The sequence below is a fragment of the Alligator sinensis genome, unplaced genomic scaffold (genome assembly GCF_000455745.1).
Source record: "Alligator sinensis unplaced genomic scaffold, ASM45574v1 scaffold1014_1, whole genome shotgun sequence".
NCBI lineage: Eukaryota > Metazoa > Chordata > Crocodylia > Alligatoridae > Alligator > Alligator sinensis.
Genome location: NW_005842692.1, coordinates 561683 through 567873, shown reverse-complemented (window position 1 = coordinate 567873; position 6191 = coordinate 561683). Strand labels below are relative to the sequence as shown.

Below are 6191 nucleotides of genomic sequence, written 5' to 3'. Positions count from 1 at the left end.
CCCAGCATTCATTCCTGCCTGTGGCAGGGGGTCAGGGTAGATGATCTGTTCAGGTCCCTCCTGACGCTAGCTATTATGAAACTATGAAACATTTCACATTCAAAAAACTTTTAATAACTGTGACCATACTGAAAAAGGTTGCTTCAGCAGATATTTTGTATAGTAGTCTCAAACAGGGAACGGATTCTGTACCAGCTGACTTCCGGTACATACCTTGGTTATCTGAACAGCAGCATTTTATTTGTTACTACTCTGTAATTGTTGTTATTATATAACAAATTGTTCTCTTTTAAACTTAATTCAATACTGTATCTCTAAAGTTTGATGTAGTAACTTTCACCTATTTCACTTATCCAAAGAAACTCAGCTATAAAAATAGTTTTTCAACAGGTACTTTCCAAAGTGGGATGGATAATCCAAAAACCAGGGAATTAATGCTGCTTACCTCCCCACCATCTTACCTCCTGCCAAAATCAGGGTTTTTAGTCACTCCTGGTAATAAAGATTGATAACATGGGTAAAGAGCAGGGGGAGCAGCAGCTGCATTAACTCTTTGGGTTGCAGAGAGCAACTCTGGCAGATGTGGGGATTATTGCCATAATTGGCACTGCCACTCATGGGTTGTTTGATTCCAGATTCAGTCTGCAGGCGTTTGACACCACTGATGTAGGCTAAAGCACACAAACCCTTTAGAGACTAAACTATTTTGTGCTACAGGTAGAGAATGGATGAGAATGAAGTGTCACCCCCATTTAATACCCAGGAGCTGGATTATCTAATCTCATTTCAGACTAAGGATAGACATTCAGGCTTTCAAAAAGCCTGAGTCTGAAATGATTCTATCTTTGCAGGTTAGTCTAACCTGGCTAGGCTGACCCAGTTTGTAACTGCACAGAAATCCCAGACATGCAAGCACATGCCTGAAGTGGCTCAGGCTAGAAGCCGGGGGGTGCTAGAGCAGCCCTCTCATCCCTTTCCCAGTACTGAGCTGAGGAGGCCATGGCCAGACCCCAGCAGGACGCTCTGATTAGCCCAGCAGGGAATTAATAACAGTGTTCATCACCCCCAACTCAGTTTTTATCACCCCATTAAGAAAACAGAGGGACATTGCCAGCTACCTGTTGATTCTGCCGGTTGATTCTACCTGTTGATTCAGCATGAACTGTAGCCAGCATGTGGTCTGCTAGCTAATACATAGACATTTTTCTGCAAGGCAGAGGGGAGGGGGGAATTCCTGCTTAGGAGGGAGTGGTTAGAGGGAGACAGGTAGCAGCCTGCAGTCCCTGCTGGAGCTGCAGCCAAGGAGCAGAGGGGCGGGGCCAGCCCTGCTGTGGAGCAGAGAGCCCTGCCCATCCCAGGGAGCATGCTGGGATGCTGGGGGTGTCCGGTTTATCTTAAGCTAGTAAGGGGTCTGGGTCAGACATTGCATAAACTGGTTTGAGTCAAATCAGTTAAGTCTGATAAAAATCAGTTAAGTCTACTACATCCAACCAGGTTTATCTCAAACTGGTTTCAGCCATTTTCAAATCAGTTTATGCGCACTGAACATCTGTTCTGTTACAGGTTCAAACAAGTTTCTGATCACTTAAACAGGTTTGTGTGTAAAGTCTGTCCCTAGCCTTAATGACTCTAAAGGGACAGTGATTCTGCTGCTTTTCCTCGTAAACATTTCCAATGTGCAATTGCTCTTGCTGCTAAGAAACTGTGACTTATTTTAAGCCTGCATTAATATAACTAACTTCTAGCCATTCAGTCTCATAATGTTTTGGTCAGGAAGGTTAAAAAGACGCTCACTACCTGTTCTCTATTTCTGTACAAAGTGATCTAATCCACCTTCACTTCAATAAAATGAACGGATAGAGTGGTCTAAATTCCATTGATTATGCTTGCTTTCCAGCCCCTTTGTCCCTTTCTGTGGCCTTCCTTTAAACTCTCTCTAGAATATCCTTATCCCTCTTCAAGTGCTAACATCAGAACTTAGGAAGAGTACTTGCTAATGTACAGAAAGAATCATTGCTTTATTTTTATTTTCTTTTTATTAATCAATGTAAAGATCATACGAAAGTAAGGTTGGAAGAGACCACCCAACATCATCTTGTCTAGACCCCTGCTCCAGAATGGATCATTCCTGACTAAAAACTATCCCAGCCAAGTGTCTGTCTAATCTGTTCTTGCGAATTTCCAGGAATAGCGATTCTATGCCTTCTCTAGGTAGCCTTTTCCAATGCTGGACCATCCTCAAAGTCAAAAAGTTTTTCCTAATCTCCAACCTACATTTCTTCTGCTGTAGCTTGAAGTCACCGCTCCTAGGCCTGCCCTCTTCAGCCACAGAGCAAAGCCCGTCTCCAGCCTCTGTGTAATCACCCATCAGGTATCTGAGCATGGTTGTTATCAAATTCCTCCTCAGTCTTCTCTTCTACAGACTAAACAGACCTAGATCTTTTAGCCTTTTCTCTTAAATCTTGTCTTCCGGGCCCCTAATTATTTTTGCTGCTCTGCACTGAACTCTCTCCAATCTGTCCATATCGTTCTTGAAGTATGGAGCCCAAAACTGGACATAGTACTACAAAGTGGAAAAAACACTTTCCATGATTTATAAGTCACACTGACACCTGTTAATACAACCCAGCATGCTGTTGGCTTTTTTCTCCAACAATAGCACACTGTTGGCTCATATTCAGTTTATGGATTACTGTAACCTTAAAGTTTACAGTCTGTAGTACTGTACCCTAGCCAGTCATTCCCCTGTCTGTATTTGTGCATGTTATTATTCCATTCCAGGTGCAGGATTTTGTATTTGTCCTTACTGAACTTCACCTGTTTGACACAAACCATTTTCTCAGTACTTCCAGGTCATCCAGGATCCTAACCTCCAGGATGTCAGTTTGCCTTCTTGATACAGCACTGCACAGAGAGCTCATGATCTCTTGACTTACTGCTTGCCAAGACGGTCTCTTGCTAGGAACAACCTGATGAATTATTATGCATTGGGTTGAACTGAAACACATTTTATTGGGTTGTACTCATTTAAATAGGTGATTCATGTAACTAAATCTTACCAATCTCAGTGTTACCTGAAAGCTTTGCAGTAATGATTTTAGAGCATTGTTTGGATTATTAATAAAGGTATTAAAAAGTGGTGAACCACAAATTGATCACTAGGGTCCTTTCATGAGAATAAAGCCCTACTTGCTGTTTATTCCTCATTAAAAATTATATTTTCAGATCAGACAGTGAGCCAATTTTTAATTAAGCAAGTGAGCATCCTGAAAAAGCCATATAAAGCAAGTTTGAAATTAACATTTAAACATATTTTCCTCTTGCACATTAAAGTAATTTTTAAAATACTTTTTTAGACTGTTGATAACATGCTTTGCTGGAGAGTGCTAAACAATTAGCAAAGTACTCTTATTAGCTGAAAGAAAAAGTTCCTGGGCATGTGAAAGAAATAAGAAATCTGGATATGGAAGATCTAGGGAAAAATAGAGAGCGAAAGAAAACACAAAGTCTGCAGCATAGGACGGCTGGGTGCCAGCATGCAGCCAATTTATAGCATCTGTACTCCAGACCACAGAAACAAACAAAAAAGCTTTAAAAAGCTTCTGGGAAAAAGGCAGTCTAAAGTACTCAAAGTTTTTAAAACCATTTTTCAGGAAAGTATACCAAGGAATTCCCAGACCGCTATAATCTTCAAGAGAAATGATTAACTACACATTTTTAATAGTAAAAATTACATGTTATTCAAAGTTTTAGATCTCAATGACAGCTGAGCTGAGTAGTATTGGGGGATTTTTTCCCTAGCAATAGGGAAGAATAAAGTGTTTATGCTGATTCTTATAAATTCATCGTCAGTTTGATCACAAAGTGTTGGTACCTCTATAATGCCTCAATTACTTTGATTCCTGAAGGAATGTTTTGGAAAATTTCTCCACAGCTTCAAGAACTCTCCCAATGTTAGGTACTAGGGTGTGCAAAGTGGGACATATTCGATTGGGATTCATCCCGATTCGGGGGACAGTGATTCAATTTGCTGATTTGGATCACTGTCCCAATTCGACTTGGCCAATCTGAATCTGAAGATTCGATTCTGAGTTGGAGAATCACCAATTCAGCTATAAACACAGCTTTATATGTTTTTTCTACATTCCTCGAAGTACCAGGCGCAGCTCATGAACTCTCAGATGGTGGGGCGGATGGAGCATCTCACAGGAGCATGGGGGGAGGAAGGGGTCTCCCGCGCACTTGGCAGTGGACCCAGAAGTGGACCAGAAGCCGGGTCCACCGCTGAGCGAGCAGGGGGCTCCCCCCACACTCCCTGAGCTCGGCGATCAGCAGGGATCCTGGTTTTCTATTTCCCACGGAAAAACAGAGAAAACCATGGATTTCCCATTTTTATCAGAGAAAACACACATTAGAAAAGGGGCGGGGAAACCCTCAACCCTGCCAGGAGGGGAAGAGAAGGGGGAAGGGCAGGGCCCAACACTCACTTACCGGAGGCTGCTTCAGCCTCACTGTTCTTGTTGGAGGTAAGTTGAGCTTGGGGGTTGTGGAGCAGGGCTGGGGGGAAGCTGGCTAGGGGCTGAGGGTGTGGGGAGGTTTGCAGCCAGCCAGGCACTCTGGCCGGGAGGGGGTTTGCAGCCTCCCCACTCCTGGCTGGAGTACTCTGCTGGCTGGAAACCCCCACTGCTCCTGGCTGGCTGCAAACCTGCCCGCTCCCTCAGCCCCCAGCCAGCTTGGGCACTCCCCAGCCAGGCACTCTGGCTGGGAGGAGGGGTTTGCAGCTGGCTGGGAGTGGCAGGGGTTTGCAGCCAGCTGAGCACTCTGGCTTGGGGGGCGGGGGTGTTGCAGCCTACGTGTTCCTGGCCAGAGTGCTTGGCCGGCTAAAACCCCTGCTGCTCCTGGGCAGCTGCAAACCCCGCTCCCAGCCGGGGTGCCTGGCCGCGGAGTGCCCAAGCTGGCTAGGAACTGAGGGAGCAAGGAGATTTGAAGCCGGCCGGGAGCAGTGGGGGTTTCCAGCCAGCTGAGCACTCCAGAGTGCCTGGCCAGCTGCAAACCATGGGTCACAAATGCTATGCTCTCCACCCTGCTGCCTTCCCCCAGGCTCTCCAGAGTGCAGCATGTGCGACTGGCATGACAGGGCACAGCGGGACCACACACGAAAGCTGCCTGCTGCTGCAAGCTCCATGCTGCCCTGGCCACACTTCCTCTGCATGCACGGGGGCAGTGCACATCTGCCCTGCCCTCACCCCCCACACAGATCTGGAGGGCACAGGTCCCCCCTGCTGCACAGGAGTGCATGCTGCCACTGGGAGCTGGCCCTGCCTAAGCTTGCAGCAAGCCGCTGCCTTCAATTGGGGGCAGGGGGCTACTGACCTGAGTCCCTGGCCCCATAGCCCTGGCAGCTGGAGGCCTCCTTCAGCAGGGCTGGGGGGCTGTGGGGGGGAGGAGTGAGGGACACCAGCAGGACTGTGGGGGGGCATTTAATTTTAACCACAGATTTTGGGACTTTTATCAGAGAATTTGCAATTTTTGATCAGAGAATCTGTGATATTTTTATCATGGAAAACCAGGATCCCTGGTGATCAGCTACAGAGGGACACTGGGTGCCCCCCAAGACCCAGGAAGCACCAGTCGCCAAATTGGGGTGGGAGAGGGTCCCCAACACGCTCCATGGCAGACCTGGAAGTGGACCTGAAGTGCTTCTGGTCAACTTCTGGATCCACTGCCAAATGCACCGGGGACCCCCCCCCATGAGATGCTCCATTGGCCCCACAATCTCAGTGTTCATGAGCCACCTGGTACCTTGAGGTATGTACATATAAAGCTAACACATAAAGCTGTATCTATGTCCGAATCATCAGATCTCTCAGAATCAAACTGGAGGCTTCCAATTCGATTTGGAGAGATTAATGGGTCTCCTAATTTGATTTGGATTCAGAGATTCAGCTGCTGAATCTGGGGCTTAGTGTTTTTGTTGTAGTTTAAACTGGTGGTTTGGGTTTGGGACTGTAGAGGAGGTTTTTTGGAGGTCCCATTAGTGCTTTAGAGGCTTGTAATAGCCTTGAGCCCTGCCAAGGGCAGGCTCAAGGCCCAAGCTGTTACAAGCCCAGAGTGGACAGAGAGAGTGTTATGCAATAGCCACAGAAGGGCTTGAAGTCTGGCAAACAGGGGCCAGGGGCCCGGTGCAGACG

At 46.6% G+C, this 6191-nt stretch overlaps 1 protein-coding gene across 1 annotated transcript in view; it reads right to left on the bottom strand.

Moving 5' to 3' along the window:
• The window catches only part of NBEA (neurobeachin), an 827350-nt gene that overhangs the window by 279619 nt on the left and 541540 nt on the right, over window positions 1-6191 (bottom strand). The window lies entirely within an intron of this gene.